At 41.2% G+C, this 12,541-nt stretch overlaps 1 long non-coding RNA gene across 1 annotated transcript in view; it reads left to right on the top strand.

Annotated features, from left to right (window-relative positions):
• LOC126503572 (uncharacterized) overlaps positions 1 to 11,342 on the top strand; it is a 15,783-nt gene extending 4,441 nt beyond the window's left edge. The window contains exons 3-5 of the long non-coding RNA XR_007592329.1: positions 9,233 to 9,334; positions 9,921 to 10,033; positions 11,233 to 11,342. This is a non-coding gene — a long non-coding RNA (uncharacterized lncRNA). The remainder of the gene's footprint in view (positions 1 to 9,232; positions 9,335 to 9,920; positions 10,034 to 11,232) is intronic.
• Positions 11,343 to 12,541: the final 1,199 nt, after the last annotated feature.

Here is a 12,541-nt window from a genome sequence, read left to right as displayed (position 1 = left end):
AAAAAAAAAAAAAAAATAAATAAAATAAAATAAAAAAAATTAAAAAAAAAGAGTAGAAACACTAGGTTATAAACACATGTTTATCAGAAGAATTGCCAATCTCTCCTCTGATTTTACATTCCTCTCAGCAATGTGTGATGGCCGTGTGATCCTCACTTTCTTTTGTTCTACCTGCCAGTTACAGCCACATTGCTTGGCATGCAGAGGAATCTTACTGTGGTTTTGATGCACACCTCCCTGATGGCTAATTTTATTAAGTATCTTTCCAGATGGATTTTGGAGTTCCTTTTATGTCTTTTTAGTAGAAATTCTAGTTAAATCCTTTGCCAGTGTTTGTCTTCTTGCTATTAAGAGTGGAACTGTTGACATCATTTATTCTTTGAGTCATTTATCATAAACCCCATGTGGTCAAATGCCAGATCAGGAATCCTTTGGATTGCTCCTGACTGTCTAGCCCAGCGTGATCTTGCTTTCCCCGTGCCCCCGCTAGCCCTCAAAGGTAGGACAGATTCAGACAATCTTCCACTCATACGCACCCTGTTCCTAAAAAGTTGTCATTTAAACCCAGGGTCACAGTAGTTGCTGTTGAGGAATAGCACAGAACAAAGGGATATTGAGAGGTCACAAGATTGATAGTCGCATCTGAGAAAATGCTCAAGATGGAGCTAATGAGAACTGTTTGACTCAGCAGGACATAAGTACACCGTGAAATATGAAAAATGAGAAGGGGAAACTGGAATAGGAAGAGTCAGTGGGGTGGGGGTGGGAGGTAAGGGGAAAGGAGGGAACGTGGGGAAGGACAACTAACAATAAAGGCCTTTGAAAAGTCACATGGAAACCTACCATAGTAGAATTTTCCGCGAACACACACACACACTTTAAATGGAATTATCATCTAATGGGCACACAATGACACAACTAGGCATCATACAGCATGTAAAACCCCCCAGTACCAGGAATGAGTTATATCGTATTGAGTCATTGGCCAATAGAGTCCCATAAACCTACCCCCCATACAACATTACAGGCTATTGTCAATGATATTGATTATCCCCCATACTAAATCTGATTCTTAGGCATAAATAAATTGAACACTTAAACATACTGGAAGTTTTAGCCCCACTGACAAGGTTTCATAGTGCTGGAGGATACTATAAACACTATTGGAAAAGAAAAGCGGTCATCAATCTCACATGCCTATGAACCTTGCTATCTACAATAATGGCCTGTTTGCAAATTATATTAATGTAATAATGGGACAAACGTTAGGGAGTAACCAACCATTTTTTGATTGGATTTAAGGCCTACTCCATGGAATAGAGCCCATATCTGATACTGTTAATTAGGCCAAGAACCTGTGACTATAAAACTCATGGGACTAAGGGAGAACCTATTGCTGTTATTCTGCTAAGGAAGCAGCAGTGAAATTACTCTTGATGATGTATTGCTGTATCCAGAGATCAATCTTCTCGCGGTATATGGGGATTAACCCACAATGAGACAATGTGGAGACAGAGACCCTGGAGCACTCGACAGTAAATAGGATTTATACAACCTTATCAAAGCCCTCCCCTCAAGGCTCAGGTATCTATGTATAAGAGGCAGTTGGGAGGTTGTAAGAACCTGAGACAGTAAATGACTCCAAGCAAACGGTATCTTCCAGACACGAGATTTATACATACAAACTCATAGAGACTGTGACAGAGTACACAAGAGCTGTATAGGTTTAAACCAGGAGAAATCCCAGCACAGAAAAGGGAATATGGTCACAAAGAAAGTATTTGCAATTGATTACTGCTGGGAGAGAGAAAATCCATTTTCTCCAATGGAGTGGCACTGGTAAATCAACCACACTACTCAGGAGTAGCTGCCCAACACCAAAACAGACTTCATGTTCTGTTATACATGCTTGTTGCTGTTGTTTTGCTTTGGGGTTTTTGTCTTTGGGGTGTTTTGCTGTTGTTTTGAGAAAATATAAAGTTGGGTATAAAGGGAGGTGGGGAGGACCTGAGAGTATTTAGGAGGGTAGGATGAATATGTTATATAAAAAATCAGGATACCCAGGTAAACGTGAACCTCAGATGACAATTATTATATGGGTTACCCTCAGTTAAAAGTTATTTGTTGTCTTTTTGAAATTCATTTGTGATGTAGACTGTACTGTGTGCTAGGAAACACGTCTGTGTGGACTCAATATAGTTTTGACAATGAAATGTGGTCTGGTCAATAGGGTATAAAGTGAAGGCTGTTGGGGTCCTCTGCAAAGGTTCACGCTTTTCTAAGGAAAGGGCTGTTGTCCTTTAGAGTCCCCTTTGTTCCCTTGTGTGGCTCTAAACACAAGTGTAGTTTCTAAAGGTTCACACATCACATAACAGCCATGTAGTGACAACTATGACTACGGGAAGACTGGTAATGGGACAAAAAGGCACAAGAGCCCATGTTTCTACAGTTTCTTAGAGGAACCTAGACCATGCCAGAACCCCCCCCCCCACACACACACACACATACACTCACACAACTTCCGAATTTATCAGACTGACCTGTGAATCTTGGTGAGACCTTGGTGATGGTGCCAGCTGGTCCACACGGTGCTCTATACAGGTGCAGTCATGTGACAGGGCCCCAGTACATACATGCCCCAACGATTACTGCTCCTTTCCACCTCGAATTTCACTAATACTCAGTTAAGACAAAATGCTCAGAGGAATAGGGACTTGCCAGAAATAACAGAGGAATGTGATATATTTTATTCTGCAACACCATTCCTATACCTGGGAAATTTTCTTCTTATCTCATGGGTCTGTCCAGCAGTTCCTATAATTTCTTTTATGGGCAGATATTGCACTAAACATACTTACTTAGTCTATAGATATTTGTTGAGTGACTGCTCTATGTCTGACATCCTCCTGGGACTGAAGGTTCGTAAGTACGTAGTCTCAGGGCTATGAGTGCTTAAAGTTTAGTCTGAATCGATCTAAAACCTTACTGTACACCAGGCACAAATATTGCTTTGAGTCTCCCCAAAGCAAAGAGTTCCATAAGGGAATGTATCAGCGACAATTGACATGATGTACAATGAATGATTAATGATTGTTGTCAACGTGAAATGACTTAGAGTCACCTAGGAGACATGCCTCTGGCTATGCCAGTGTTCTCAACACTGCAGCATCAGGTCCTTCAATGTTTTCAGTCCCATGGAAACAATGTTTTCAGATATCTGTGAATCTCCAAGATTATACAGCTAGCAAGAGGTCCAGTCTGGATTTGAACTCAGGGATTGTGGTTTCAGAGTTTAATGGCATAAAACCCCACAAATTTTTTGTTGTTGTTTTTTGTTTTTTCGAGACAGGGTTTCCCTGTGGCTTTGGAGCCTGTCCTGGAACTAGCTCTGTAGACCAGGCTGGTCTCGAACTCACAGAGATCCGCCTGCCTCTGCCTCCCGAGTGCTGGGATTAAAGACGTGCGCCACCACCGCCCGGCCCCCACAAATGTTTTCAGACAAAGACAGATCTACATAAAACGGGATGTAAAATGAAAAGCTTAGGGGTTGTGAGAACCCAGAAGGGAGAATGTTCAGGGGAAGCTGGGTGGAGAATATAGCACCTTTGAGTTGAGTCTTGAGGCTGCTTGGATCTGAAATAATGTTCTCTGGGGAAAGGAAAAATCCAGACAAAGCAGTGAGGGAGTAAGCAGGTTTAAATCTGCATAAGATCTTTGATGAGACAAAATCAGGAGTATCGAAGAAGAAACTAGGAACAACCTGACAGAAATCTAGCATTTGGTTGATCCATTTCAAAATTTTTGCCCTTTCTTATTGAGGCTAGGACAGTAATATCGCTTAGTGGCTACTTATTCAAGTTTTCAACTCTAAGACTGCTTCAACTCAGCTTCTTAGCTGTGTGAACTTGGACCTCATGATGACTCAATTCCTTATGTATAAAATGAAGATTATTATGGGCTATTCTCAGAGGGTGTGCATAACTGGGTTAATACACACAAGACTTTCAGAATGGTGGTTGTGATACAAGAGGACATTATCATCATCGTCATCATCATCATCGTCATCACCACCAACACCATAATAATCTGGTTTCCTTGCTTGCTTCGCATAGTCCCAGACTATGTGCAATGGATGGATCCACAGTGGGTTGGGGGTAGAAAACCTTGAGGCTTATACTTTGAGCAGCTCTCGCCAGAAAGTGAACCCAAGGCTAGTGAGGGGAGAGCTATGCGCCCAGCCTGTCACTTGGAGTAATGCAAAATGTCCCTTCCTGTCCCTTCTGGATGACAGCAAGCAAGGCCACTGCTGAAAGACAAGGACTCCTATTAACAACGAACACAAAGGAGTTCAGCATATTAACATTTGACTTTGCAGAAGAGGAGACAAGGGCACGAAGTGGGTATCAGATTCAGATAGGGCTTCAGGGGACCTTAGTGGGGGTGCTGTCAGTAGAGAGTTACTCTGGAGAGCCTGCCAGTTTCGGTTGGCCCTGAAATAGACAAGAAAGACTCCGACAGCAATGAGGACACATTACCATCAGCGTTCCTTCTGACCACTTGGGGAGGGTTTTCAATTGCAACCCTAGGTTGTTTCAAATCTAGAATCATAATCAAAACTTTTTTTGACCTCAGGTCAAATATAATTTACTATACATATTACACACAGAAAACAGTTTAGTCTAGGGTCAACTTGCATAGAATAAAATGTCCTCGTCCCAAAGGAGAGAGCTTGAGCCATAACTGCTTCAATCTGAATAAACACCACTAAGTTTATTAAGATGGAGGAGTGTGTCATGAAGCACGTACTGGGGCTAGTATGCTTGGGAGTGTCCTAAACTCTGAAATTTGATGGCTCACTAAAATGTGAAAAAAGGAAACTAAAGGTGTAAGGTCACCAGTATTATCTTGCTTTTTTTTTTTAGGTGAAAAAATTGAAAACCAATGCTGAAAAAAAATCCCCATGTAAAGTCATAAATAAAATACAGTACATCTTTGCACAAAATTAAGATGAATAAAAGTGAGATAAAGGCTGTTCCTCATAAGATGGGAAAGGTGAGAACTTCAGTGTGTATCCTACCCAGGATTCTATGTATTCCAGGTTGCACACCACAGGACTCAGTGCCAGTGGCACCATTTTCAATAACTATTCTGATCCGGCCTTTGTGTTCTGACTTCCCCAGGAAGGAGGAAAAAAATGTAGTAGGTAAACTGGCAAATTATTTCTAAAATGTTCAGGGTTCTAAGGGAGTTAAAGCAGTCACCTGATCCAGGTACCTGAAGTTGTGCTTCAAGGTCACCGGGAATCTATTAACTCTTCCCAAGGGACCCTAGCTCAAAAATAAATCACTTGCCATCTCATTTTTTTCAGTGTTGTAGCCTTCCATGCAATCCCTCCAAGGAACTGCTTTGCAAGGAAATATTATTATTAGCTAAAGTTCCTACATGCCTCAAATCTGCTCAGTTTTTAACCTAATGATCCAAATCTCAGATGCCTTCCAGGATCTCAACCGAACTTCATTCCCCAGCTCCTCTCAGACTCCTCTGGAGGGTATAGTTCCGTCCATTTTCTGTGTTTGAGACGGCCATGACAGTTTCCGTCGTGCATTTGTAGAATTCTCATCCTTTCTGATGTATCTGTTACCTTTTTCGTGGTTCCACGAGGTGGTGGCATTGGGGAGGAAGCCTACAGGGACACAGCGTCGTCTCCTTCGCATTTCAGGGACTGAGTTGCCAGTATGGCTTGCCACTGTTGGCATTGACCATGGTCACTCTGCTGAGCTAGTGTTTGTCCAGTCACCATGCTCTAAAGTGTTCACCCTGCTGCTTTTTGTATCAAATAGTTCCTAAGGAAGTTGGACATAACCCACACATGGGAACTGGAATACTCTGTTTTCTTGGGGCTGATCTGTGATGTTTACCCTTTTCTACTGAAGATTTGCCTGTTCTTCTTCACTAATTTATATAATTATTTATATCATTAATAACTACTAAGTATTTACTTTATTCTTAAGGTGTGTGTTAGTTACTTTTTTAATTGTTATGGCAAAATACAAGCTTCCAACTACTTAAGGGAGAAGTGTATTATGGCTCATAGTTTGGGGGATATAACATTATGATGGTGAAAGCACCACAAAAGACTTGCCTTTTGGCAGGGGAATCATGAGACAGCTGCTAGTCACATGATTCAGCAGACTACAAGGAGGAGAATTGGACCAAAGTCCACTCACAGGCCCTAGTTTTGCAAACCAGTCCTCATCTTTGAAAGGTCCTAAACTTTCCTATTTCCTAGGGACTGGGTGATAAAACATATGAGCCTATGAGAGATATTTCACATCCAAGCCTCAGCATCATACCCCAGATCCTACAGGTTCGTGGTCATTCATTAGGGGAGATACATTCAATCCAACTTCAGGAATCTGTGTAATCATAACAGTCTCTACATTGTTCAAAGGTCCAAAGTCTCTTCTAAGACTCAAGGCAACCTTTTAGCTACAAGTCCCTGTAAAATCAAAAACAAAGCTACCTAAATCTAATACACAATGGTACAATGTAAACATTCTCTTCTAAAAAGACTGGAGGGAAATGGCAAGGAAATACTGATCACAGCAAGACCCAAACCCATTAGGGGCAAGCACCAAAACCTGTAGCCCCGTGTCCCTCATCCTGGTCTCATGTGAATAACACCTGGGTTCTGGTTAGTTTGCATAACTCCGATGCTACATGTCTGTCAGTTAGAGCACATTTTTTTGTCATTAAGGCTGACTTCACTCACTGCCTGAAGTTTTCCTTGGCTTGGCCTTTGCTGTCCATGTTTCTGTCAATGTTCTGGCTTGTCCCTCCTACCAAAAGGTCCCTTTAAGATCTCCTTTTGTATCTCAGAGCTTCTCTGGCCCATGTTTCAAACCCTCCAATATTCTGGCAAACTAGCTGTGAATGCCTACAAGCCACATGATCATATTCATTACAGCAATTGCCTTTTTTCTCAGGAAAACAGACTATCTCTTAATTTATTCAGATCATTGTAGTCGGAGATGCTCATTCATTTCCCAACCACTCAGAACCAATTAATCACACAGAAACTATATTAATTACAATACTGCTTGACCAATGACTCAGACATATTCCTAACTAGCTCTTACATCTTAAATTAACCCATTTCTATTAGTCTGTGTATCAGCAGAAGGCTGTGGCTTACTTGTAAGGTTCCAGGATCCTTCTCATTTGGCAACTACATGGCATCTCTCTGACTCCACTTCTTTCTCCCAGGATTCAGTTTAGATTTTGTTCCTTACTCTATACTGCCTTGCTCTAGGCCAAATCACCTTCTATATTAACCAATGGTAATAAAATATTCATATCATACAGAGAGGAATGCCACATCAGATAATTATAAAATCTACTTTATAAAAGCATAGTTTATGGGTGTTGAAATATGTATACAAAGCATAAGTAATTTGTATAGTAAACTCTTGTGCTGCAGCCTTTCTATAATCCTTGATTGTTGCCTGGGACTTCTTGGATGGGGGGGGGCATCCTTTAGAGTTTTCTTCATAGATAAATACATCATCTACAAATGAATGAAATTTATCTCTTCCTTCTTGGTCTGTATACCTTGTTATTTTTCTTTTCTTCCATACTTGTCATCACCACCATCGTCATCGTCATCACAGGACCATTTTTCTCATTCTTTCTCTTATCTACCACTTCAGACTCCTGTTTTGAAGTAGAATGGTAGTGAGAGAGAGAACCTTGCCTTGTTCCTAATCTGAGGAGGTGAGCTCCACGTCTCACTTAGTAAGTGTGATGCTAGCTGCAGGTTTTTTTGTAGCATCCCCTAATCACATGGAGGATGCTTGTTTTAATCCTCGTGTTGAGAGTTTTGTCATGAATTCATATTTGGAAAAGCTTGTCATGCATCAATTGTCCTCGTCAAATGCTTTTCTTTCTTTTGCCTTCTTTTTTAGTGATTTTTTTTATTTTTTTCAAATATGCAAATCCCCCTATATACTGGCAATAAATTAATTTAATCACATTATAGAATCCTGTTTATACACTGTTAGTCTTATTTTTTATTGAAGATTTTTGTATCTCTGTGTATGAAAAATACTGGTTTGTACTTTGTGGTAATTTCTTCGTTTGGTTTTGATGTTGGGCTAATGCTGATCTCACAGAAGAATTAAGAAAGTGATCATTCTACTTTGATTTTGTGAAAGAGAATTGGTATCATTCACTCCTGAACTGTGTAGAATTTAGCAATGAAGTCATTTCAATCCAATGCTGTTTTAGAGAGTATTAGTCATTGATTCAAATTATTTAGTGATTACCATAAACCCATTCAGATTATCCATTTCTCTCTTTGTAAATTTTATAAGTTTTTGTCTTTTTCAAGAAATTGTTCTATGCCATCTAAATTATCAAAGGAAATTATTCTTAATTTTTCTCAATTTCCTTTAACTTCTACTGCATCAGTAGCAATAAACTCTCACTTCTCATACCGATATATTGATACTTTATCTTTTGTTACTCAAACAAAAAAAAAAACGTTTTAGCAGTGTATTGAGCTCTTTAAAATTGGCTTTATTTTCTATTATTTTCTTTCTTTCGAGCTACTGGTTTTTTATATATTTTTCATTCTTTTCTGCTGATTCAAGCTGAAGGTACTCTCTTTACTTTCTTCTGACATAAGCCTACATTGTTAATTCTAAATTTTTCTTCTTGAATAATGCATATATAGTAAAATGTTATAATTTCCCCCCTTAGCGGTACTTTCACGGCTTCCAAAATTTCTGACAAGTTATATCATCACTTTTTTTTTTTTTTGGTTGTTTAAGTTTTTCCTCATGTGAGAGGAGCTGCCATGTAGGGGCATCATGGGTCAAGGACGTAACCTGGCAAAGAGAAGGTTAAGCATGAGAAAACAGAATTACCATGTTCACAGAATACAGATTGATTTTGTCTGATACCGACAAGAGGAAAGGCTGAGGGGGTAAGAAGTTAGACCGTGAACACGCTCATCTGTCATGTTGAAGGGAAGGAGAAGACAGTATTCTATTTACTTGGTCTGAATCCAGACACTGCCCTTCAGCAAGAACACAGTGCTTGGCTACCTCGGATCTAATAATGTGGCTTATTGTGACCCACTGTCCCAAAATCACTGTGTGCAGGCACTGTGGGATATGATAGAAGCCTACACTTAAAGGAAGTGCTAACATAAACATAATTCTTTCTACAGGGTCACACAAGGCTACCAGCTGCATCTGAGCATGCTCAGAAGCGTCTCCCACGTGGAACACACCAAGGCCAACATGTCTGTCTCCCTCTCTGAATGTGCAAGGTAGGTACAATAGGATTCCAGGTATTGTCTCTTCAGCTCTTCCAGTGACGGAGCAAGATTGTACTTGCTTATATTAAATTGTTTTCTACTTAAAGTCCCCGAGGGGATTTTATTTTCCTGAAACACACCCAGTTTTCAGTATAAGAATGGATCCAAGAGCTCATCCCTTAGTCCCTTTTTGGAAGAGGTGGCTGCTGCATCTCCCTCCCCCTCTCTTCCCCCTTCTCTTTCTCTCTTTTTCTATCCTTCTCCCCCTTTTCCTTCCCTTTTATAACCCACTAAATAAACCACATACTCAAAAAAAAAAAAAAAAGAACAGATCCAAGAATCTGATATGCTATAGGTTTGAGATAGCAATGGCTTCATGTCCAGGAGAAAATTGAATGTTGGGAGTGCTCGGCTAATACTGGCTTTTTGACAAGGCATTGCCAAAACAAGATGTACTCAGGGGACCATTAATTGGTTTATAAGCAAACACGAAGGGAATAGAGAGTTCAGAAACGTGGGACCTGGGGCGATCAGAAGAGCTGACTTTAGATTCCCAATGGCAGATAATAATATTGATAAAAAATCTTTTCTCTAAAAGGGCAAGCGGTCTGATCCAACACTGCAACAAGGATCAAGTTTGAAATGTGGTCTGCCGCTTAGCTCTGAAAGTGTCAATCAATGTACCATGAAATTGGAGGAGAACAGCAAGTGGTAAGAAAGCAGAGGAATAATGGATTTGAAAATTTGAGCAGCTGGTGCTGGAGAGATGACTCTGTGGCTAAGAGCACTTTCTGCTCTTCCAGAGGACGCACGTTTGAGTCCCAACACCCATGTTGGCAGTAAACATTCATAACTCCAACACCAGGGAATTTTATGCCTCCTCTGGCCTCTGAGGGTACCACATACATGTGGCCTATACTCACACAGATACACACATATAAAAATAAATTCCATAAAGTTCAATAGTCCACTGAGGTTTTGCAAGAAGTGTATTACAAATTTAGATTAAATAGATCCTTGATAATTTGAGGCTCAGAGCAACCATTGGTCCTTCAACCTTTGAATAGCAAATAGTAGGCCACACAAACTCCTTGGCCCACAAGGATGGCTTCTCTCCAATGCCTACCTCAGATGTATTCATGGAAGAAGATGAGAAAATTAAATCACAGGAGTTGAAAAATGGGACTATAGAGGAAAATTGGGCCAGGACTTTCGTTCAAAGAGTAGAACAAAGTTTGGTTAATTTCCTTGATCAAGATAGGATGCCCCATGGGGTACTGCTGCAGAATCTCTTCCCAGCTATGGATCCCCAATTCTCTCCCCTTGTGAATGGGAGATTATTTTTTTTTCAAAGCATCTTCTTTATTAACCAATGGTAATACATAGGATACAGAGGGGAATCCAACATCAAAGAGTCTGAGGTCATCATTATGGATTAATGGGAGATTATTTTAATGTTGGAATTTTGTTTAACTTTGGAATACTGTACATAAAAAGGGAAAATAATCCATAAGTTTAGTATTAATGAGTCTGGACCCATAAGCGACCCAGTGTGGACCTAGTGCCCTTTGCCAACCCAGGAGACAGTGCTCATCGAATTGGATCCTTGAGTGGCAATGAGAAACAGAGACCTCTTTTGGTAACACTGAAATTAAACGGTAAATTGAAAGTATGGGTCTGCTTGTTGCAATCAGTAATGCTAATCACCCTGACTAACTAACTCATTGAGAAGCTCAAGTCCCAGCTGTAGCAATGCAGAAAATGGAGACCTTGAGCCCAGATCTCCTGACCCTCATCCAGCAAGTTTTCTGTCTGGCAAGATGGCCTGTACCAAATCTAAAGTGACCAGTTACTCCCCCAAGGCTTTCCTTTATTTGCTGGAATAACGAGAGGGTCTTCTCCTTTTGCAGGCAACCAATCTCGTCTACGTTAGGAAGAGCGATGGAAACATCGTCCGCTGACCCAATTTCTCTCCCTCCACCATGGTGAAGGATTTTACAAAGGACTGTAACTACACAATCACCCTCTTCCTTTATGAGCTCAGACAACCTGCCCCCCTTTATTGCATTTACTGTCCTTGCTTGCCAAGGCACTTTTATGACTCTGGGAAGCTGGTCTCCCTCTCAAGGGCTCAGAAGTCTCCCTCAGCGCTCCGTATAACTTTTCATGATATTTTTTAACAACAATTCTTCTTGTGCACTGCTGTGAGAGCCTCTCGCCGGCATCTCCCCTGGCGGCACTGTTGAGGGTTGTGGCGGCAGGAATCATCGTCTTGAAGCAGCAAGAGGAATTTCCCCAGGCCGTGCCCACCGCCGCTGGCTTCCCTCCTCTTTGATTTCACCGTTCCTAGTCTCCTCTCGAACCTAGAGAGGAGTTCGGGTTAGAGCGTGCAGGCCTGGTACTTTCACTGCATGTGTGCAGAAAAGAAACCAACCGTTCTGCCAGAGGACTGTAGTTCAGAGAATCGAGAGCAAAGAAAGTCCTGACCCAAAGCAACAGTGGCATGAATGGCAACATTGATATACACAGCGTTATTATATGTAATGCATTTCTACTTGGTACAAGACACCAGGGAGGCAGTATTGTCACTGGTGTCCAGTCTTCAAGATTCACGTCTCAATGGCCAACCTGGGGAAGTCTCTGGGCTCCCACCCCCACCCCCACTTCATTTAGAGGCCTTGTCTTCCTTTTGTTCTCACTTAATATCCATAGCTTATCTCTCTTGCAATATTTATCTGCTTTGAGAACAAAGCAGCCATTCATCTCTGAATCCCAGACACCTTAACCAAGTGCCCGGCATGAAATGAGCAATCAATACTCATTAATCCAACATTGATTGAGCACCTGCCATATGCCAGGGCCTGTACTAGGCACGGATGACACGAGAGCGGGTGACACAGGCGGAGCACGTGGTCTCGGAGAGGTTTAATATTCCTCCAAGAAACGCATTAAAAAGTAAAAGGAGCGTGCCCAGGTGTGACGCGGTCATAGTCACGGTGAATTGGTGTGGAGGGACAAGTAGATGGTCAAAGAGCCTCTCAGAGGAAAGACAAGTGGGCCAACGCATGAATAAGAAGGAGGAGGGTACAGGAGCATTCTGCTACAGAGGGAGAGGCTTTAATGCATGAAAAAAAAAAACAAAATAACAAAATCAAAAATAAAACGGTGGTGACCATGGCATCGAAATGAGACAGGCAATAGATAAAGAGTTGAAGCCAT

Source organism: Alexandromys fortis, unplaced genomic scaffold (genome assembly GCF_014885135.2).
Source record: "Alexandromys fortis isolate MF-2015 unplaced genomic scaffold, M_Fortis_MF-2015_v1.1 scaffold_2_1_26212458, whole genome shotgun sequence".
Classification (NCBI taxonomy): domain Eukaryota; kingdom Metazoa; phylum Chordata; class Mammalia; order Rodentia; family Cricetidae; genus Alexandromys; species Alexandromys fortis.
Note: the sequence above shows the minus strand (reverse complement) of the source record. Positions and strands in the feature narration are given on the sequence as shown.